General features: G+C 35.0%; 1 protein-coding gene and 1 long non-coding RNA gene across 4 annotated transcripts in view; one reads left to right on the top strand and one right to left on the bottom strand.

The window, feature by feature from the left end:
- LOC105220252 (LIM domain-binding protein 2) overlaps positions 1-11,205 on the bottom strand; it is an 18,804-nt gene extending 7,599 nt beyond the window's left edge. Inside the window, exons 1-2 of one of the 2 annotated variants that reach the window (XM_029045712.2) lie at positions 11,051-11,188; positions 10,839-10,972 (exon numbers count right to left, since the gene is read on the bottom strand). The gene's annotated coding sequence lies outside the window, so the exon portion shown is untranslated. Of the gene's footprint in view, positions 1-10,838; positions 10,973-11,050 lie in introns of both variants that reach the window. The other variant, XM_011196679.3, reaches the window with a different exon arrangement.
- On the top strand, positions 11,206-24,599 carry LOC128922884 (uncharacterized). 2 transcript variants are annotated; one of them, XR_008472079.1, is made up of 6 exons: positions 11,206-12,690; positions 16,694-17,017; positions 17,084-17,272; positions 17,336-23,784; positions 23,851-24,010; positions 24,103-24,597. It is a non-coding gene; the product is annotated as an uncharacterized LOC128922884 (long non-coding RNA). The 2 variants fall into 2 exon arrangements; XR_008472078.1 differs by lacking the exon at positions 11,206-12,690 and having other exon boundaries at positions 16,876-17,017; positions 17,336-23,788; positions 24,103-24,599.

The raw sequence follows: 24,599 nt of genomic DNA, 5'->3' as shown, positions 1-24,599 counted from the left end.
CGACCTAGCGTTTCTCTGTTCAGGCAAATATCTCACTCGTTTATCACGGCTCATAGAGAAAGCCCTGGAAATCTCCTCTATTTGGGCGGAGAGACATGGGCTCTCGGTAAATCCGGAAAAATCAGAAATCTGTCTTTTTACGAGAAAGACGAAAATTCCACAATTTAATCCGCCATCTCTAAGAGGTAAAACCGTTAAACTCACTAGATCCGTCAAATATCTTGGGGCTATCCTAGATAAAAACTAAGCTGGAGAGAACACATTGAGTACAGGGCTTCCAAAGCTCTCCATATAATGAACTCCTGCAGAAAAGCCATTGCCTCGAATTGGGGTCTTCGGCCCAAATGTTATATTGGCTGTATACAAGTGTTATTCGACTGATACTAACATATGGTGCATTAGTTTGGTGGAAAGCACTAACGAAAAAGTGCCGGATTAAACCATTGTAACAAGTTCAGAGGACCTGTTTGATAGAGATACCCGGTGCTATGAAAACAACTTCAACAAAGGCCTTGGAGTTTATCCCAGATATCAGGCCAATACATATCCAAGTGAAGTATGATACAACGCTTACAGCGAGTAGGCTAAAGTTCATGGGCCACTGGACCCAAACATTGCACTAATGGAGACATGATATCATCTTGTCACTGAACTCGGTTTAGATTGGTCCTGTGACCGGAAAACCGAGATTGTTGGGGAAACAAAGACAACGTTCTGCTTCCCCAGCAGATAAGAGTGGACCAACGATACAATCATAGATAATCCCAAATCCCGGTCAAAAGGAAAACAGGTACGGGAGCTGGCTTCTTCTGTAATACCCACATACAGAAATCAGCTTAAAACTAAACGACTACAACTCGGTATTTCATGCTGAGATTGTCGGACTAAGGGAAGCCGCTAGGTGGCTTGCACCCAAACAAACAGATACATCAACTTCCTTGTGGATAGCCAAGGCGCAATTAAGTCTATCCGCTGCGCAAACACGAAGTCTCACTGCGTTAGATTATGCAAAGAGGCAATAAATAGACTAGCGGGAGAAAACTCAGTTAAACTTATCTGGGTACTCAGTCATATAGGTATAGAAGAAAACGAAAATGCGGATGAGTTGGCAGGCTCAGGTGCAGCTGAGATCGCAGCGTCGTACCATAAAACTACTATGGGGTAATGTTGGCACTGGACAGTCCAAAAAACTTCTTACTTTGAGCAAAAGAGACCTAAGCTGTATCACAGGGGTTATCAGCAGCACCTACTTCTATGAGGCAACCTGCAGATACTTGGTATAGTAGATTCAACAGAATGCAGTGCGTGCGCAGAAGATAATGAGACACTAGAGCATTATCTTTGCGAATGCCCAGCCCTCTGTCGGTTAAGAATAGATACCTTCCATGGCTCCCAATACTCTAATCAAAGAGAAATTGGGCAGCTGGGATAGAAAAAACTCAGAAGCTTCGTTAAATCGCCCGAGATGATGCTTTTCAGGGTACCTTCGGGGCTATAGCGCGACCGCTTGCGGTCCGGCTCTCTTCGCCTCCCTTTTCAATCAACCAACCAACCAACCTTGGTTTACCATCTCTACAACTCTACAAGTCGCTCATTATTCCCGTCCTGATGTATGGCTTATGTATTCTTTTGCATGTGGCTCAAGCAGCTCACGACTTCCCGACTTAGACCAAGCATCCTCTGGGTAGCCAACAAGCATCCGTTTGGAAGCGAGCTAAAGTGAGAAGGCGAATCCCGCTTATGCGGTTGTGCGTTGAGTTTGGGACCCACCACATAAAAACGAATAACCAATGAACAGGAAGCAACAGCCTCGGATTAGGAACCCCAATTTTGATAACGACCACTGCAAACGTATTAAGGGCATGCACCTGGAATGTGCGGACCCTTAATTGGGAAGGTGCCTCTGCCCAGCTGGTTGATGTCCTCGTAAGAGTAAAGGCTTATATCACCGCCATCCAAGAAATGCGATGGACGGGACAAGGACGGAAGAAGGTGGGTTCTTGTGACATCTACTACAGCGGCCATATAAAGGAGCGCAAGGTGTGGGTGTGGGATTCGTGGTGGGAGAGAGACTCCGTCGTCGAGTCCTGGCATCTTCAACACATCGCTTATTTGCGCTCACACCCCGACGGAAGAGAAGTTCGCAGTGAGCGCCTAGAACTTACCTATGAGCGCTGCCCACGCCACTATGTCAAAATTGTGCTTGGCGATTTCAACGCTAGGGTGGGTAAAGAAAGTGTCTTTGGCACAATAGTCGGAAAATTCAGCCTCCATGACGAAACATCGCCAAACGTTCTGAAGCTGAAATATGGTCGTCTGTAGTACTAGATTCCAGCATAAGAAAATCCATCAAGCTACTTGGCTGTCCCCCGATCGAATCACTCGCAACCAGATCCATCATGTTGTGGTAGATGGACGCCATGTCTCCAATGTTTTTTATGTTCCTACGCTCCGTGGTTCTAACATCTCTGACCACTATCTTGTAGCAGCTAAGATACGCACCCGCCTCTGTGTAGAAAAGCGCACACGTCAACAAACACAAAGACGGTTCGACATCGAGAAGCTGCAATCACAACAGACAGCCGAACTATTTTCTACTCGACTTGTATTGCACTCCTGCTCTCTGAAAGCACTCATCGGCATCTCGGTATAAGGGAACTGTGTGCCGAAGCGTGGACGATGTCAACAGCCGATGAGACGGCACTAGCAGTTTTCGAGAGAAAGGTTTTGCGGAAGATTTATGGTCCCTTAAACATTGGCAACGGCGAATACCGAATATGGAATGATGAGCTGTATGACACGACATAAACATAGTCCAGCTATTAAAAAGACAGCGGCTGCGCTGGTTAGGTTATGTTGTTCAAATGGACGAAAGTGCCTACGCCAGTCAAGAAGAAGAAGAAGATGCGTCTAGAGGATTCGGATATAATCGCGTAAGCGGTTCCTACGCCAAATATATATATATATATATGGTTTACCATCTGATTGGTAACGATTAATTTTTGATTTCTTATTTATTTCATCCGACCAGTTAACTTTTTTCCATTCTTGACCGGATCGATTTTTTTGTTCCTTACAAAACTATAGACGCGTTTTCTTCTGTTTAACGACGGACACAAAACCTATTTTCCGAAGAATTCTCCAAATGGTTCATTCGGTAACGTGTTTTTTATAGCGATTGAAGCCTACATCGGTGTTATATAATACGTTTAGGTGAGGATTCTTGTGGGCATCCTCCAAGTTCGTGAAAACAACTGCATTGCATCGCTTTCTTACAGCTACAACTATCTTCAAAGCTAATTTATAACTGACTAAAAATTTTAGTCGAAATATCAATATTTGCCCCAAAAAAACAACATTTCTTCCAACTTCGAATCCAAATTTTCACCTTTTTCTGTGGAAACATTGATGTTCATGCAACCAAAAATTAACTAAAAATTACATCTAACCCACGTTAAGTAGTTGGTTGTTTTGAAATATTATATCGACAAAAGTAGCTGTCTATTTACATCTTTGATTTACGGCATCAAATCAAATACAAATCCTACTTATTTCATATTAGGTTGGCAAATATCTCCGTTTTTGTCTTTTGAATTTCGCGGCTACGTATAAAGCGGTACAGAGCTCGTATCTGGCAATACTATTATTATGATTAGTTTGGTTATTGCGTGTAAACATGGAGTTCACTAACGCCGAAATTCGCGCTATTTTAAATTTTTCCTTCGTTAATGGTTTCGACGATTCAAAGCGGGTGAAAACGGCACCATGGATAAGCCAGCCGCCTGGAGACATGTGACGACGAATACTGATCAAATCATAAAAAACATCAAGTTAGACCGGCATGTGGCATCTCGTGACATCGCCCAGGAGATGGGAGTTAGTCACCAAACCATTCAATACCCTTTGCAGAAGGCTAGATACACAAAAAAGCCTGATGATTGGGTGCGCATGATTTGTCGCAAAAACACCTAGACCGAGTCAACGTCTGCGATATGCTGCTGAAACGAAATGAACTCGATCCCTTTTTGAAGCGGATGGTGACTGGCTTCGAAAAATTGATCACATAGGACAATATCAAACGAAAACGGTCGTGGTCGAAGGCCGGTGAATCGTCCCAAACAGTGGCCAAGCCGGGATTGACGGCCAGGAAGGTTTTGCTGTGTGTTTGGTGGGATTGGAGGGGAATCAACCACTATGAGCTTTTCCCATATGGCCAGACGCTTAATTCTACCATCTACTGCAAACAACTGGACCGCTTGAAGCAGGCGATCGACCAACAGGAAGGGGAAGTGTTCCACCAGGACAACGCCAGACCACACACTTCGTTGATGACTCGTCAGAAGCTACGGAAGCTCGGATGGGAGGTTTTATAGCATACACCATATAACCCGGACATAACACCAAGTGATTACCACCTGTTCCTGTCCATGGCGAACGCCCTTGTTGGTGTAAAGTTGAACGCAAAAGAGGCTTGTAAAAAGTGGCTGTCCGAGTTCTTCGCAAATATGGAGGGGGCGCATATTTGAACTAAATCCGATCACTATAACACTTTTTATAAAGCATTGAATAAAGAGCAAAAAAACGGAAGGGAGATATTTGACAACCTAATACATATAACCCTATATCTAACTCTTTTAGTTTTAGGTGTTACAAACAACCGTTAGGTGAACAAAACTTTAGTACATGTTGCGAGAGTATAAAAATAGTCCTTAAAAAATTCAAACAAAACGTTTGTTTAATTAAATTGTTTAAGTTTAATTATAACTAAAAATCAAATACATTTCGATTATAAAAAATACTCTTAAATGGCATCCTAAATCACATTGGGAGAGGACTATAAAGTACTTCAAATAATTGATATACTGATTGAGTATGCTGATATAAATAAATCGGTGAGGCACAGTAACAGAAGATACATTCCCATATTATGATGCTTCCCCTTCGGTGCTTAAATGTTTTCGCAGTCCATTTGGGTTTAAATGTTGCATTTTTTGAACCCCTTACCAATATTTAGCATCACTCCAAAATAATTTTGCTTTTGCCTGTCCATAGTACGCTACACAGCGATCTTTTATATTTCTTGAGCCATTCCATTCGACATAAGTTTAAGCAAACTCGATCGGCACTTTACGAGCTGTTCTTCCATAAAGTTTATTTAAAACTAGACATCTCACAGCAGACCCTGCACAAATTTCCCTCCTCCCTTGTTGAAACAACATTCGGCATAAAGTCCATTAAGAAGCAAAAATCAGTATATATAGTATATGGGGACTGGGTAATTCATGGACCAATTTCAACTTTTTTTGTCACCTAGCTACATTATTTCCAAGATCCATCTTTGCTCACTACATTTTGCTGAAATATCTCACATACTAAGCGATATATATGGTAACAAATCCAATGAAATTAGGTATATGGGAGATAGGGGAAGTTATGACCCGATTTCACTCATTTTGGCACGGAGACATATTATTAGAAGAAAAGTGTTCCTTCTCAGCACTGAGGTCCTCATGTTCGATACATGGGGCCTTGAAAACTTATGGTCCGATTTCGACGGTTTTTAGAAGGGCGATGCCCCACTATAAATGTAGTACTTGTGCAGTTTTGGTTCGATGTCTGCATTGTATTGTAAAGTAAACGATTCAGATCGACTTCAAAGTTCACAACGTATCATTGGGATGCAAGGAAAATATTACAAACTGTATTTCATTGAAATTGGTAGAGCAGTTTCGGAGATATGGTGTTAGACCCATAAGTGGGAGGAGCCACGCCCATTTAAAATTTTATATACCACTTTGAGTGCGGCTCTTCCGTACTATTTTTACCATGTAATTTAAGGTTTCTACTGTTTTTCTTAGTGAATTAAAGCATTTTTATTTGTTTTCAACATAACCTTTGTATGGGAGGTAGGCATGGTTAGGATCCGATTTCTTCCATTTTTGAAATATTTAAGGAAGTGGCTAAAAGAAAAGACTATAGAGAGTTTGGTTGATACAGCTTTAATAGTTTACGAGATATTTACAAAAAGCTTAATAGGGGCGGGGTCACGCCCACTTTCCAAAAAAAATTACATCTAAATATGCCCCTTCCTAGTACGATTCATTGTACAAAATTTTAATTTAATTTTTTTCTATAAAGTGTCATAACTAAGCCATAAATAAAGTTATAAAATTTGGTACAGAGGATCACATTAGGGAGGTGCAAATAGGTTTTTCGAAAACCAATAAAGCTACTTTCTGCAGTCGTTTCTTTTAGCTACTTCTTAATACAGTCCAAAAATGAAAGAAATCTAATAATAATCACGCCCAACTCTCATACAAAGGTTATGTTGAAAATTACTAAAAGTGAGTTAACTCACTAACAAAAAACATCAGAAGCACTAACGGCCCTATTCCCGCTGTCATTTTAATAGTCGTTTCTAAGTCGTCGTCGTTCTTATCGAAAATTGTCTACACATTTTATATAGTATACTTTAAGGAGCTCTTTTCCCATATAAAAATTTCTTTCTTATGTAACGAGACACATTTTTAAAGCAGTCCTTAATGGATTTTATAATAAATATCCCTCCCAAAAAATCAAAATTTAAAGGATTTATCCCTTTTCTTTTTCTTTCCTTGGCATATGCAGGATATTTTTCCATTTCAGAAATTAAATTTTCAAACTGTTTCCGATTTGGAATTTTCATCTTCACTTTAAATATTCCTTCAAACAACCGCGTCGTTTCTATGTCGCTCACAATTATAGCAACGGCAAAAAACGTCTGTTTATATGTCGTTTCTATAGTCGTTTCAAATTGGGGAATCTCAATTTATTTTCGATAAATGTCGTCAACGCCAACAGGAATGCCAAATAGGCGTTCTTAAGTCGTTTTAAAACGATAACGATATTTATAAATTTTACAGAAGAAATAGCAAAAAGAAGCTGCACTCAGATTTTTTTACAAATTGAGTTATCGAACATGAAGAACTCAGTGCCTAAGGGTAATTTTTCACCGAAAATATAGGTAAATCTCTCAGATATTTTAATGTAATTCAGAGGGAATATTTTTCTGATAATGGTTTGTCTCTGTACCAAAAATGGTTAAAATCGGGTCATAACTTCCCCTAGCTCCCATATACCTTATATTCGGATTATCAATCTTCAGAGTTATACCGCATATATTGGTTAATATGTTAAATTGGTTCAAATGATTTTCGTTATTCTAGTGTGCAAAAGCGTATTATTATATAGTATAAAACGTTCGGTTATACCGACTTAACCATTCCTTAATTTTTTTTTTAACAAGTTACATATGTATTTTTAATAAGTTATGTACCTTTATATCGACATACATATGTATGTAAATAGATAGATATACAACTTTTTGATGGTTTTTCGAAAAAATGGGTTTTACACAGCCCCGTCGGAATGTCATGAAAGATGTTGGGTAAAATAAAAAACCGCCGTATATTTATGAATGTATACAGAATATGTCGATACATATTTTGGTCACAAAATAATGTTTACTATAACTTTACTTTTATCTAAACCTTTCACTATTTCCCACAGCGCTGTTTTATTAATATCATCAAAAATATTACATATATATCCATTCATATTGTTTGATGGTGAAATTACTTTCAATAAATTCTTAATATATATCTCATGTGATACAAATTCACTTATGAAGGCGTATGGAATACAATCATGATTATATGACTTATACCATACGGCCTGCGAAGGTTATGGAGGCTTTGCGATTTTTAGTGACTATTCCTCTGTATCGTGAGCATAATATACACATAAATGAGAATTGGATTTCGGGCTTTAATAACCAAGATTCCTTTGTTGCATCTGCAAAAGATGATAGATTGGTTTAATCTCTTTATGAGGAACTGATTTCCCATAATAATCCCATAGGTAGTGATATTTTCATAGCACCAGTACCTGCAGAGCTGAACCCAGGTGACCAAGAGACACTTTTGGATAATATTCCTATAGAAAACATGGAATATAACCGTTTAGTTATAGCGCCAGGGGAAGGGCAAAGACCAATTCATAATACAAGATAATAATTCATAAGAATTGTCATTTGGAACAATATACGTTGGACAGCCGCTTTGACTGGAGAGCGTGTACTATTCCAAAATTGTTCTACAACTACAAGTTTGAAAACGAACTGAAAATTATGGACTACGATTTTAAATTGCTTTGCCAAAATTTGCAATCCATTTATATGACCTTTATGAATGTCCCAATGCACTACCTTAAAAAGTTAAAGTTTGTTGTGATACAAAATTATTTTTTTAAACATGTTTTGTTGTTTTAAAATTGTGATTGTATTATGGGCACAATTCCGATTTCTTTGGCGACGCGATCTGAAAATACCGTTGGAAAGAGGAAGTCCTCCTGATTTAAAAATATAGAGGGTTATAGGTACCGCAGACGCTTAGTTTTCGAGATATTTGGCTTTAAATATCAAAAATTTCAACAAACTTTTTTCACTTCAAATATTTGAAATTACATTGCTAACATTCAATAAAATTCAAATTTTACATTTATTTAAAGTTTTTTAAGCAAAAATTCTTATTTAAAAAATTACTTTTCACTCTAAGATTTATGTGTTTACATTTTTTGCGGAAAACGAACGCTGCCACATTGTAGATACCATATATGCAAAAATTCCTCTCTTTTTGCAAAAATTACTCTACTTTTATTTAACAAAATACATTTTTAAATATCATATCGAGCCTTATGTTGGCTCGACCAGGGTTATTTTTTTAAGCGCGTCCGAAGACCGCCAATGCAGAAAGGAGTTCTACGTGAAAAAACTTCGGTCAAATAAATAATAATAATTAATAAATAAATGTAAAATTTGAATTGAATTGAATGCTTATAGTGTAATTTTCAATATGAGACGATATTTATATATATATTCCTTCTCTGGAGAACCTCCTCTTTCACCCGATACCCCATTTATACAGTTCGTTGTCAAACCTCCGACCGCCAAAGTTATTGGAATCGTGCCAACTTATGAAACTCATTTATATTACTTTTACATATTTTTTTTGCAGTTAAAAGCGTTTGATTTTAGTGGACTATTTTCACTGTGAGTCACTGTAATGTGCATACGCGAGCTATGTAGTTTCAGCATTAAAATAATCATATTTTTATGAATTATTAAGTTAATCAAAATTTTGGTATTTCGACGCCAACATTAGCCGCCTCAGGACAATGTTGATAATAATAACAACTCAATATAAATAAAAACTGAAATAGTGGGCTGTATGTCGTTAATTGGAGAGGTATTGTTGATAAGGTTAATAATTAATAAAACCAAATTGACTTCATGTATTTGTTAAATAATATTTCATGAAATAATCTAAAAAAGGGGGAAATTTTAGTATACTAGCCCAGGCTAAGGAAATAGGAGGTTCTCCAGATTAAGAATATATACTTATAACTGCAGCTGACTTATAGTTTTCGAGATATTCGCACTTAAACTTAAAAAATTTACAACTTTTAACACGTTATTTCTCACTGTATATTGATTTTTTCCAATATAACTCTTAATATGTACAATAACAAACAGATTCCATGTTGCCAAAAAATAAGCATTGCCATATGTACATATTTTGCAAATCGAATCACAATATATAAAAAGGAGGATTATAAACAAAATAATTTCTCGGGGTGTCCTAAGTTCGGGGTTTATCAAGGAGATGATATGATGGATATGATAAGTTCTATCGCGTTAAACGAAATTCTGCATTGACAAGCTTTTTCGCGTAAAACTACTTTCTAAATTAGAGACCTTCGGCCGCGCTTCAACATGAATATGACAACACTTATTTCTTGTCAGAGTGCAACTCTTTTGTTAATGCGAATATCTCGAAAACTACAAATCAGCTGCAGCTATAAGTATATATATTTTTAATCAGTATACGTTTCAACAATAACAAAAAGGGTTGCAGGTTGATAAGTAATCAGTATTGCCATATTTTGCAAAAATTAAAATAAACAGAAATAAGGATTATACCCCAAACACATAAACCATGATAATTTTTGTTTGATAACCTACGGTGTTGGTTCGACCATGGTTATTTTTTTGAAACGGGGCCGAAGGTGGCCAATGCAGAAATATATTATAAATTGATTGATTGATGTCCATAGAGTGAATATCATAAACTTCATACTATCTTTGTAGAGGGCATTTATTTTCTGCATTCGGGATATTCATATATTTTGGTTCTTTTCATTCGTTTGTAAAATATCTGATATGGCAACACTTATTATTTGTCAAGCTGTAATTAAGAGTTTTGTGTAAAATGATAAATATTTATTTAAAGGTATTTTCGTCATAATTTTAATAAAATAAGTATGCAGAAACAATGTGGTGAAGTGTAAGTGTACAATAAGTGCATAATATTAATAAAATACTCAATTTATATCTAGAAAATTCAAGATAAAAGTTATACATTTTTCAACTTTAAGTGCGAATATTTCGAAAACTATAAGTCAGGTGAAGTTATATTAATAGATATTCTTTATCTAGAGAACCTCCTCTTTCCAACCATACCCACTTTATCCCCGAAAGCCTGGGATAGTATAATAAATTTTCCCCTATAAATGTATATTCTAGTATCCTAAAGCCGATCCCATAAATGTATTGAATAAATATATTATATATCAAGTACTGCCAATTTAATACTGGATCTAATTATTAAAATGAGGACAATGAAAACTATTTTGAGCTAAGCTAATTAATGCTATTTCAAACCAATAATTTAATTTGGACTTTTAAAGTACAGTATCTCAAGATGATAATAAATGTTTATCCAAAAATATATTCGACATACTTTCAACTGCCGATATACAACCCCAGTATGTTAAAAAAAATCGTGCAGAAATCCAAAATAAATTTTGAACAAATACAGACGTATCACTTAAACCACCCTGCTATTATCAAAAAGTTCTTCACTCCAACAGTTTCCTGAAGAAATAAATTAAAAAAATAAGTAGTATTTTAAATCTATATATCTTTTTAAAATTAATAAAAATTCTTTCTTACAGCGCAGCAAATTATAATGCAATGTTTAAAGCAATTTCCACAAATATTGTAATGCTAATTTATAGCAATTTCCCAAGACCCGATCGCCTTAATTTCGTTATTAACAATTACTACCTGTCTAGAAATGGTAAATTTAAATCGATATACGGGCACAATCGATTTTAAATGAACTATCGTTGTGTAAACATGAAACATAATGTGTTGAACAAATAGAAGACGACAAGCGACGAGCGACATCTGTCAAATATTAAAATACACGCGTTCTTATGGGCACAGATTTTTTGGCAACAGCACGACTTCACCACAAAAAGGTTGAAGTCTTCGCTGTCGCCAAATTAGAAATGTTTCTAATTTTGCCGACGACAATGGACGCTGTAGAGCTGCCACTAACATGTGAAATGTAAAATTATTCAAAGTTCTCACAAGTATGACGTTATTTTGCCAGCAGAAACGTAAAATAGCTTTAATATATCATTTATAATAACAATCGATTATTTAAAACAAATAAATCGACCATTTTTACATTTTTTACGTAAATAATTTCACTTTAAACTAAATATGTAAATTTTATTGAAGTGATAGATGTTAGTACGGCAACAATGAAATTGCTTTTTGATATGTCGCTGCCGTCTTCAAAATGTTCAAGACGCTGGCTTCAAAGCGACATTTGTGATCAGCCGTCGCTACGTCGTGTCGTGTCGTCGTCTTTGTGTTCAGCACTTTAATCTTCTCTGCAAAAACTCTTGTCTATGTAAAGGGGCCCGTTACACGTTCAATATATATCGTGATATTAGGATCGCAATCTACATTGAATATTGATGGATAACAAAAAATATTTTATATATGAATTTGTTTATTTTTTCGTACATTTTTTATAAAATGTCGGAAGAAACCCGAAGAAATTCATGTTTGGCACTTGTTTTTGCTCCCACAGCAATTCACTATATTTCACAATATTTGGAAGATATCAAAAAACCTTTGGCAGATGAGTTGCATAGCTCTGGCAGAAATTCTACTGGAAACATTATAATTCATGTTCATCTTATTAGAATAAAGTTGATTTTAAAATTTTGGCTTGTTGTCTTTTAACAATTCGGACATGTAAATCACAAAATATTCTACACGTTCAATATTTATCTCGCGATCCACGATCCGCTTTCTGGATTTCAAAATATTGAAAAATTTAGTGATATGGATCGTGATCCATCAATACTGCATTCTAAACGTTCAATAAATATCGTGATACAGGAAATATCATGATAAATACTGAACGTAAAGCAAGCTCAAAACTGAATGGCAAAAATAATGTAACGAAAATGGCACCAGAACAAACTAGAATAGACAATGGAAATCGATAACTTACCAGATTTATCTAGACATCGATATTCGTAGTTGCCAGAATGTTCGAGTGCTAAGGGCTGCCGGACTGGCAGCAAGACACGGTTCTAATAAGAGAGTTGTCCAGTGAGGACAATTCTAAGGAGAGAGTTGTCGAGTAAAGTGTGAACAAGCTATAAGTTAGAGTTGTAAAGTAGAGTATTGAGTAATAAAGTGTTAAGTTATAAGGAATTATAAATAAAGATTAGTGTGTAGCCATTAAAGTGTGACTTTTATTTGACAGTCCAGTGATCGAACTCAGGGTAGAGTTTTAGATAAAACAGATTTTGGAAATCCGTTACAATAATATTCTTAACATTAAATTTTATATGAGCAAAAAAATTTAATGAAGCAAATAATATACAAATTCCAAATTGGGGCGCCAAGCTTTAAGTTAATTTTTATGATAATTCGCCCAAAAGAAACACTTTCTGTAAAGTAAAAAAAAGTATATCTCACTCCATTTACGAGATATGGAGCGTTGAAGTTATGTGTTAAAAGCAGCCGATTCGCGCACTTATGCATTGATGCATTATCATTGATGCCTTATCATCTACATATATAGGGTTGTAAAACCAAACCAAATACTTTGCATCAGGTCTGGGAGGCTTCAGTCGATATTTCGACAGCAGAATCGGATAAATAGGCTGATAACCCGTCAATCGTAAACCAAACTTATCAACGAAGCCACAATGAAGAATGCTCGGTTAAAACAAACACTCATCCAAATAACGGCCTTTTGCATGAAAAATAGGGCCACATTCGGAGCATGGAATATTTGCGCACTCTCAGAAACTTCACGTCTAGACCAAGAGCAAATAATTTATTCTGAAATTGAAGTTAAATTATTAACTATTTTGCAACAAACATTGAAATGTATTCTATTCAATATAATTGGACAGATATCAGCTGTTCCTGTTTAAATTATTTTGTTTCCCACACGTGTGGGGAAAAGCTATGCGTACTGAAGCTTTTTATACTCTCGCAACAAATGTTGCTAAAGAGAGTATTATAGTTTTGTTTACATTACGGTTGTTTGTAACACCCAAAACTAAACAAGTTAGATATAAGGTTATATATACCAAAGTGATCAGGGTGAAGAGTGGAGTTCAAATCCGAATGTCTGTCTGTCCGTCCGTCCGTCCGTCTGTGCAAGCTGTAACTTGAGTAAAAATTAAGATATCTTGATGAAACTTGGCACACTTATTTTTTGGCACCATAGGAAGGTTGCTTTCGAAAATGAATGAGCAAAATCGGACCACTGCCACGCCCACAATATTACGAAAACCGAAAACACATAAAGTGCCATAAATAAAGCTATGGAAATAAAAATTGGTATACTAAGTTTTTTGTACATATCTCGCAAACCAATAGAGCTATATAAACCAAACTTTCTGCAGTCGTTTTTTTAGCCACTTCCTAATACAGTCCAAAAATGAAAGAAATCGGTTCATAACCACGCCCACCTCTGATACAAAAGTTAGGTTGAAAATTACTAAAAGTGGGTTAACTCATTAACGAAAAACGTCAGAAACACTAAATTTCACACAAGTAATGGCAGATAGAAGCTGCACTCAGATTTTTTTATATAATGGAAAATGGGCGTGGCGTCGCCCACTTATGGGTCAAAAACCATATCTCAGGAACTACTCGACCGACTGCAATGAAACTTGATTTGTAATAGTTTCCTTACATCCCAATGGTATGTTGTGAAAATAGGCCAAATCGCTTCACAACCACGCCTACTTCCTATATACCAGAACTTTGAAGACGATCTGAATCGTTTGCTTTACAATACATAAAGTAAGCACTAGTGAAGATATCGGTACAGAACTTTGCACAAATACTATATTTATAGTGTGGTAGCCCCATTCTAAAAATCGCCGAAATCGGACAATAGGTTTTTAAGACCCCATATATCGAACACGAGGACCTCGGTGCTTCAAACCTAATATTATGGTTTCCAACTTTCAATGGACTTTATACAATATATATGACGAATATGTGGGTCAAATTGTGTATTATTAATATAAATAAAGTTAAATAAATAAATTGCGAGATATGGGTATCGTTGGAAAGAGGAGGTTCTGGAGCTGACTTATAGTTTTCGAGATATTCGCACTTAAAGTTGAAAAATGTGCAACTTTTATCTCGAATTTTCACAATATATACCGAATATTTTATCAATATTATGCACTTATTTCACACTTACACCTCACCACATTGTTTCTGCATATTTATTTTATAAAAATTATGACAAAAATAGCTGTAAATAAATATTTAACATTTTACACAAATCTTCGTTTAAAAAATGGCAAAATGGTTGCAGGTTGACAAGTAATCAGAAAAAAGAAGGATTATACCCCAAATACATAAACCATAATGGTGTTATGCCTAATGCAAAATCTTTCGGTATTACCTTTTCTTTGATAACCCCCGGTGATGGCCCGACCAGGGTTATTTTTTTAAAGCGCGGACGAAGGCCGCCAATGCAGAAAGTATTTCTTTGCGAAAGAACTTTTCATTTCCCCTTTTTGATAACTCCCGGTGTTGGCTCGACCAGGGTTATTTTTTTGAAGCGCGGCCGAAGGCCACCAATGCGGAAAGTAGTTCTTTGCGAAAGAACTTTTCATTTCCCGCTCTTTGATAACTTCCGGTGTTGGCTCGACCAGGGTCATTTTTTTTTTTTAAGCGAGGCCCAAGGCCGCCAATGCAGAAAGTAGTTCTACAAGAAAAAACTTTTCATTTCTCTCTCTTTGATAACTCCCGGTGTTGGCTCGACCAGGGTTATTTTTTTGAAGCGCGGCCGAAGGCCGCCAATGCGGAAAGTATTTTTACACGAAAGAACTTTTCATTTCCCTTACTTGTAGTACATAGAGTTAATATCTTTTAATATTAATACAATCTTTTTATAGGGCATTTGTTTTCTGCATTTGAGGTATTTATTTATTTTGATTCTTCTCATTCGTTTGCAAAATATCTGATATGGTAACACTTATTACTTGTCAAGCTGCAACCTTTTTTGTTATTGTTGAAATTAAGAGATTTGTGTAAAATGTTAAATATTTATTTACAGCTATTTTCGTCATAATTTTTATAAAATAAATATGCAGAAACAATGTGGTGAAGTGTAAGTGTAAAATAAGTGCATAATATTAATAAAATATGCGGTATATATTGTGAAAATTCGAGATAAAAGTTGCACTTTTTTCAACTTTAAGTGCGAATATCTCGAAAAATATATGTCAGCTGCAGCTATATATTCTTAATCTGGAGAACCTCCTCTTTCCATCGATACCCATTTTTTTTACCGAAAGCCTGGGATAGTATACTAAAGTTTCCCCAAATTTCTTACTTGATAAAAATATGAACAAATTTTAATTTTTTTTGTTATTTTGTCAAGTAAATAGACATTTGAATTATTACAATTTTGTTTATATACACAATAACCATGTTGACAGATAAAAAGTGTTGCCATATCCAAACAAATCAAAACAAATAAATAACAAATAAATTTCGCACATTACTTCCCTGCAAGACGGATTTAGTTATTTATCTTATGGAACGGTGGTTACCAGTAAAAAAAAACTCGTATTATTTTTGTGGTCACTCTTGTTCAAGCATCAGGAAAAAGGTTACCACTTCTCCTCTTTTACAGCACGTCGGTGTGATTATCTTGTTCGCTCTATCTCATTGCTTTTGGTGCAAATGCTACATATGTCTTTCCGCTCTAATTTTGCTATTGTTTTGGAAAACAATCTGTGGTTAGCAGAGCCATCTGAAGTCGTTTGTTTGCTTCATCATTTTTATGGTCACCCTTAGTCACTGGAAGTGGTCATTTGTGTGGTCACCCCAGCTCCGTTACTAATATTTGGTTCAGTGGTCACAGTGGTGCTACCGGTTACCTTTTATTTCGTTTAGAAATAAAAAAAAGAAGTTTATATTTTCTTATTTTAATTTATTTAATTGTATGAGGTATATACATTTATAAATTAGTATGGTATTTTACATTATTAATAATTATTATAGATTAATTTTAAAATATTAGCAATGCAGTACTAAGTAAAATTTAATTTTTATAAACATTTTTGTTGCTATCATTTATACATTGACAAAATTTACTTATTTTACATATAAAGTAAAATGATAAATTGTAAGTTCAGCTTAATAATTCTTGCATAGTGAAATCAGAAGCAAGATGAACATCTTCGGCGCCTCAGTATTGTTTTTTTGAGCTCTGTTAATTGTTAACTATCCATTGTGTAGATCCAAGGGCTCCATAGGAGACACTCTGTTTAGCACGTCGAAAATAAGTAGTGAAACTGCTACTCCAAAAGTCAAATGTAATTTGTTGTACATAATCCGATGTAATAATACCTAATTCGAAAGTAATACAGTGATCCCCGCTTAAGTTCCACCCCTTTTTAGTGCATTTCCCTCTTAAGTGACTGCCCTACAAGACGGAGCAATAGTAACATTTTGTAGTTAAATGGCAATCTCGGTAGTTAGAGATGCACGTACTACAATGAGCCGATCAAAATCTCCGCTATGGCCGCCATTCATATGAAAAAAAAATTGAAGTGAGTGGATGTAAGTGCGTATTAATAATTTGTTACTGATATTATTTTATATTTATAGTAAATTTTCTAATTACAGAGCGGTAATATGGTGGACTGGATGCTGCAGCTTATTTTAAAGGATTATAACTGCAGAAAATGGTCTCGGAAGGCAAAGCGAGCTGCAACGCACATCTGGTGCGTACATGCAAAACTAAAAAGAGAAGCAGAACAAGGATTATGCCAATTTAGGCAGATGGATGAGTTGATAATATCAGACCTTATATATGTATATACTAAACATAAAATCTTTTGTTATAATATAATTTTATCTTTTTATTATCCTTTTCAGATATTTGCAAACTTAGGAGGAAAAATTAAATTAAATTAACGAAACGGTGACCCAACAAATGACCAATACCTGTGATTAAAGGGTTACACTGAAAATGATAAATCGAACAGTCTCCCCTGATAGATGGCTGATTAAAAAAAAACTACTACAGGGGGCTCTGCTAACCACAGAGTGACATATGCCTTTCCAAAACGAAGAAAAATTAGAGCAGAAAGACATATGCAGCATTGGCACCAAAATCAATGAGAGAGAGCGAGCAAGATAATCACACTTACTTGGTAACTTTCTCTACTCGTCTTGCAGGGCGTATTTTGCGGCATCGTTGTTTTTTCTTTAAATTTACATATAAAATTCCCTCTTTAAGTGCCTTCGCTTAAATGCCAGTAATATTTAAGCCTTTTAATATTTTTGACATTGAATGCGCTGAGTATTGTCCAAAGGAAAACATAAACATTGTTTTGTAATGATTTTTTTCATATTTATTGTTATTAATAAGTATTTTTGTTATTAATAAGAAATAAATGTGACCTTCATTCTAAAAGAAAAAATATTAGTTCGAAGTATTTGAAAAAATGCTTGGTAAGTATCTCGAGGGAATCATTTAAGTGCCTTTCCCTCTTAAATGTCACAAAAGTCTTGCATGTTGAGAAGGAACACTTAATCGGGGTAAGTATCTCGAGGGAATCATTTAAGTGCCTTTCCCTCTTAAATGTCACAAAAGTCTTGCATGTTGAGAAGGAACACTTAAACGGGGATTACTGTAATACAATATCTGTTAAATAATAAGTATATGAAAATTATTGTGTTGTTTTAGGTTTGCAATTAAATTCATTTCAATAATACCTGTTGTAGAATATTTTGTGTTGTATTTTTAGGATTGCATGGTTTTTGTTACTTTCTGATACAAAGAACTAACAGCCCTATTCTGTGCACTTTACAAATTCAAAAAATTTCTAATTTGTAAAAAATTTAAATTTATCAATAATTTCGTATTCTGTGTCTAAAATAAAAAGCTTTTTTCTTGTTAGATTGTTAAGAAGTAAAAGGCTCTTGACAAATAAAATATCTCGTTGTGGATAGCTGTGAAAGTGAGTTTGTTGTAATGGAAATATTTTGCTTTTGTCGTTATTTTTATACAAAGTGGAAAAATATGAACATGTTGATGGCTCGCGATATTAAGAACTTTATTTTTTTCTTTTTTGTATAAAAAATGAAGATAATGGAGATAATTTCGCCAATAATGAAGAAAGTTTAGAATTCGTAGTTCCCAAAGAACTTTTCTGAAGCTAAACATAACAACCAACTAAACCAAAATTGCATTCCAAATATTTTTAAATATATTATAAAGGGCATATGTACATATCAGAGAGCAGCTTCGGGTATGTTCGAGTGTGTTCAATCACACTAGCTTAAATTCGGTACGAGTGTGTCGTAACACTCTTCAAACACGTGTTCGATCGAGTTTAGAACCCGAAGCGAAAATAACGCAAACGAACAATCAAGACGGTCCTATCTTCGAGTGCAAGCAGCAAACTCGGATTTTATGTATATTATATTTTCGGGTGTGTCGTGCACGTGTTGATTGTGATCGACACACTCGAGTGGCACTCGAAGACCAAAAAATAATAGATAAACATACGTACACACATATGTATGTATGTTGGCGTCGGGATGACGCGTTCTGTCTTAGCTTTTTTGGTTGAATAATTTGAATATTAGACGTACATAGTACATATTATAAAAGAATAATTCAATTTAAGAATAGAATTCACTCAAAACCTATTTTATTTATTAATTCATAAATCATAAATAAAAAACATTTCATTGCACTTAAATATTTTAATTTTTTTTAAATCACAAATTTCAGGTGTAGACCAGATAAGGTGTTTGTGCCATTGGAAATGTTCTCACAACCCGAATTTTCTATCGTTGTCATTATGAATTATAAAAAGTAAACAAAAGAAACAAAACCAATATTCGTTGACAATCACTACGCAATAATAGCATGACTGCCAATTACATACATACATATTCTGAAATTTTGTGCACACTCGTGTGTGACTCGATCACATTCAATACGATCGGGTTAGAGTGCCAGCTCGTTCACAAACGAGTGTCAACTCGGCACTCTGTTAAAACAAGCATATATGCTTGTGTTTCGAGTGTCGCGAAAGGCTCGTTCGTTTTGAACATGTCTCCAAGCGATCAATACGTGTATTCATACCGAAAAGTTTAATCAAACGAAATCAGAGTGGACATTCGAGTGTGCACGAAAATGATATATCCGTTGCAGCTCTCTGGTACATATGTATATATATTATGTTTTATAGTATTCTATGGCTTTGCGGGGGAGCAAGAGACTCCCTGTTTAGTTAGGGAGGCTGACGAGACTCTGGCGACCGAGTAAAGGGGGTATAACCTTATCATCTACATATATAGGGTTGTAAAACCAAACCAAATACTTTGCATCAGGTCTGGGAGGCTTCAGTCGATATTTCGACAGCAGAATCGGATAAATAGGCTGATAACCCGTCAATCGTAAACCAAACTTATCAACGAAGCCACAATGAAGAATGCTCGGTTAAAACAAACACTCATCCAAATAACGGCCTTTTGCATGAAAAATAGGGCCACATTCGGAGCATGGAATATTTGCGCACTCTCAGAAACTTCACGTCTAGACCAAGAGCAAATAATTTATTCTGAAATTGAAGTTAAATTATTAACTATTTTGCAACAAACATTGAAATGTATTCTATTCAATATAATTGGACAGATATCAGCTGTTCCTGTTTAAATTATTTTGTTTCCCACACGTGTGGGGAAAAGCTATGCGTACTGAAGCTTTTTATACTCTCGCAACAAATGTTGCTAAAGAGAGTATTATAGTTTTGTTTACATTACGGTTGTTTGTAACACCCAAAACTAAACGAGTTAGATATAAGGTTATATATACCAAAGTGATCAGGGTGAAGAGTGGAGTTCAAATCCGAATGTCTGTCTGTCCGTCCGTCCGTCCGTCTGTGCAAGCTGTAACTTGAGTAAAAATTAAGATATCTTGATGAAACTTGGCACACTTATTTTTTGGCACCATAGGAAGGTTGCTTTCGAAAATGAATGAGCAAAATCGGACCACTGCCACGCCCACAATATTACGAAAACCGAAAACACATAAAGTGCCATAAATAAAGCTATGGAAATAAAAATTGGTATACTAAATTTTTTGTACATATCTCGCAAACCAATAGAGCTATATAAACCAAACTTTCTGCAGTCGTTTTTTTTAGCCACTTCCTAATACAGTCCAAAAATGAAAGAAATCGGTTCATAACCACGCCCACCTCTGATACAAAAGTTAGGTTGAAAATTACTAAAAGTGGGTTAACTCATTAACGAAAAACGTCAGAAACACTAAATTTCACACAAGTGATGGCAGATAGAAGCTGCACTCAGATTTTTTTATATAATGGAAAATGGGCGTGGCGTCGCCCACTTATGGGTCAAAAACCATATCTTAGGAACTACTCGACCTACTTCAATGAAACTTGATTTGTAATAGTTTCCTTACATCCCAATGGTATGTTGTGAAAATAGGCCAAATCGCTTCACAACCACGCCTACTTCCTATATACCAGAACTTTGAAGACGATCTGAATCGTTTACTTTACAATATATAAAGTAAGCACTAGTGAAGATATCGGTACAGAACTTTGCACAAATACTATATTTATAGTGTGGTTGCCCCATTCTAAAAATCGCCGAAATCGGACAATAGGTTTTTAAGACCCCATATATCGAACACGAAGACCTCGGTGCTTCTAACCTAATATTATGGTTTCCAACTTTCAATGGACTTTATACAATATATATGAAGAATATGGGGGTCAAATTGTGTATTATTAATATAAATAAAGTTAAATAAATAAATTGCGAGATATGGGTATCGTTGGAAAGAGGAGGTTCTGGAGCTGACTTATAGTTTTCGAGATATTCGCACTTAAAGTTGAAAAATGTGCAACTTTTATCTCGAATTTTCACAATATATACCGAATATTTTATCAATATTTTGCACTTATTTTACATTTACACTTCACCACATTGTTTCTGCATATTTATTTTATAAAAATTATGACAAAAATAGCTGTAAATAAATATTTAACATTTTACACAAATCTTCGTTTAAAATATAGCAAAATGGTTGCAGGTTGACAAGTAATCAGAAAAAAGAAGGATTATACCCCAAATACATAAACCATAATGGTGTTATGCCTAATGCAAAATCTTTCGGTATTGCCTTTTCTTTGATAACCCCCGGTGATGGCCCGACCAGGGTTATTTTTTTAAAGCGCGGGCGAAGGCCGCCAATGCAGAAAGAATTTCTTTGCGAAAGAACTTTTCATTTCCCCCTCTTTGATAACTTCCGGTGTTGGCTCGACCAGGGTTATTTTTTTTTTGAAGCGAGGCCCAAGGCCGCCAATGCAGAAAGTAGTTCTACAAGAAAAAACTTTTCATTTCTCTCTCTTTGATAACTCCCGGTGTTGGCTCGACCAGGGTTATTTTTTTGAAGCGCGGCCGAAGGCCGCCAATGCGGAAAGTATTTTTACACGAAAGAACTTTTCATTTCCCTTACTTGTAGTACATAGAGTTAATATCTTTTAATATTAATACAATCTTTTTATAGGGCATTTGTTTTCTGCATTTGAGGTATTTATTTATTTTGATTCTTCTCATTCGTTTGCAAAATATCTGATATGGTAACACTTATTACTTGTCAAGCTGCAACCTTTTTTGTTATTGTTGAAATTAAGAGATTTGTGTAAAATGTTAAATATTTATTTACAGCTATTTTCGTCATAATTTTTATAAAACAAATATGCAGAAACAATGTGGTGAAGTGTAAGTGTAAAATAAGTGCATAATATTAATAAAATATGCGGTATATATTGTGAAAATTCGAGATAAAAGTTGCACTTTTTTCAACTTTAAGTGCGAATATCTCGAAAAATATATGTCAGCTGCAGCTATATATTCTTAATCTGGAGAACCTCCTCTTTCCATCGATACCCATTTTTTTACCGAAAGCCTGGGATAGTATACTAAAGTTTCCCCAAATTTCTTACTTGATAAAAATATGAACAAATTTTAATTTTTTTTGTTATTTTGTCAAGTAAATAGACATTTGAATTATTACAACTTTGTTTATATACACAATAACCATGTTGACAGATAAAAAGTGTTGCCATATCCAAACAAATCAAAACAAAAAAATAAATTTCGCACATTACTTCCCTGCAAGACGGATTTAGTTATTTATCTTATCGAACGGTGGTTACCAGTAAAAAAAGCTCGTATTATTTTTGCGGTCACTCTTGTTCAAGCATCAGGAAAAAGGTTACCACTTCTCCTCTTTTACAGCACGTCGGTGTGATTATCTTGTTCGCTCTATCTCATTGCTTTTGGTGCAAATGCTACATATGTCTTTCTGATCTAATTTTGCTATTGTTTTGGAAAACAATCTGTGGTTAGCAGAGCCATCTGAAGTCGTTTGTTTCCTTCATCATTGTTATGGTCACCCTTAGTCACTGGAAGTGGTCATTTGTGTGGTCACCCCAGCCCCGTTACTAAAATTTGGTTCACTGGTCACCTCGTTAATGCTACCGGTTACCTTTTATTTCGTTTAGAAATAAAAAAAGAAGTTTATATTTCCTTATTTTAATTTATTTAATTGTATGAGGTATATACATTTATAAATTAGTATGGTATTTTACATTATTAATAATTATTATAGATTAATTTTAAAATATTAGCAATGCAGTACTAAGTAAAATTTAATTTTTATAAACATTTTTGTTGCTATCATTTATACATTGACAAAATTTACTTATTTTACATATAAAGTAAAATGATAAATTGTAAGTTCAGCTTAATAATTCTTGCATAGTGAAATCAGAAGCAAGATGAACATCTTCGGCGTCTCAGTATTGTTTTTTTGAGCTCTGTTAATTGTTAACTATCCATTGTGTAGATCCAAGGGCTCCATAGGAGACACTCTGTTTAGCACGTCGAAAATAAGTAGTGAAACTGCTACTCCAAAAGTCAAATGTAATTTGTTGTACATAATCCGATGTAATAATACCTAATCCGAAAGTAATACAGTGATCCCCGCTTAAGTTCCACCCCTTTTTAGTGCCTTTCCCTCTTAAGTGACTGCCCTACAAGACGGAGCTAACCCATACACCACTACACATGCAAAGTTTTTCAGCTTTTACCAACACATACGCAATAGTAACTTTTTGTAGTTAAATGACAATCTCGGTAGTTAGAGTGGCAACATTCATTAACCCTAATTTTTGTATGTATAAGAGAGAGATGCACGTACTACAATGAACCGATCAAAATCTCCGCTATGGCCGCCATTCATATGAAAAAAAAATTTGAAGTGAGTGGATGTAAGTGCGTATTAATAATTTGTTACTGATATTATTTTATATTTATAGTAAATTTTCTAATTACAGAGCGGTATTATGGTGGACTGGATGCTGCAGCTTATTTTAAAGGATTATAACTGCAGAAAATGGTCTCGGAAGGCAAAGCGAGCTGCAACGCACATCTGGTGCGTACATGCAAAACTAAAAAGAGAAGCAGAACAAGGATTATGCCACTTTAGGCAGATGGGTGAGTTGATAATATCAAACCTTATATATGTATATACTAAACATAAAATCTTTTGTTATAATATAATTTTATCTTTTTATTATCCTTTTCAGATATTTGCAAACTTAGGAGGAAAAATTAAATTAAATTAACGAAACGGTGACCCAACAAATGACCAATACCTGTGATTAAAGGGTTACCCTGAAAATGATAAATCGAACAGTCTCCACTGATAGATGGCTGATTAAAAAAACTACTACATATGCAGCATTGGCACCAAAATCAATGAGAGAGAGCGAGCAAGATAATCACACCGACATGCCGTAAAAGAGGAGAAATGGTAACTTTCTCTACTCGTCTTGCAGGGCGTATTTTGCGGCATCGTTGTTTTTTCTTTAAATTTACATATAAAATTCCCTCTTTAAGTGCCTTCGCTTAAATGCCAGTAATATTTAAGCCTTTTAATATTTTTGACATTGAACGCGCTGAGTGTTGTCCAAAGGAAAACATAAACATTGTTTTGTAATGAATTTTTTCATATTTATTGTTATTAATAAGTACTTGTGTTATTAATAAGAAATAAAAGTGACCTTCATTCTAAAAGAAAAAA

Source organism: Zeugodacus cucurbitae, chromosome 6 (assembly GCF_028554725.1).
Source record: "Zeugodacus cucurbitae isolate PBARC_wt_2022May chromosome 6, idZeuCucr1.2, whole genome shotgun sequence".
Classification (NCBI taxonomy): Eukaryota; Metazoa; Arthropoda; class Insecta; order Diptera; family Tephritidae; genus Zeugodacus; species Zeugodacus cucurbitae.
The sequence above is the reverse complement of the archived record's forward strand: the minus strand, read 5'-3'. Positions and strand labels throughout refer to the sequence as shown.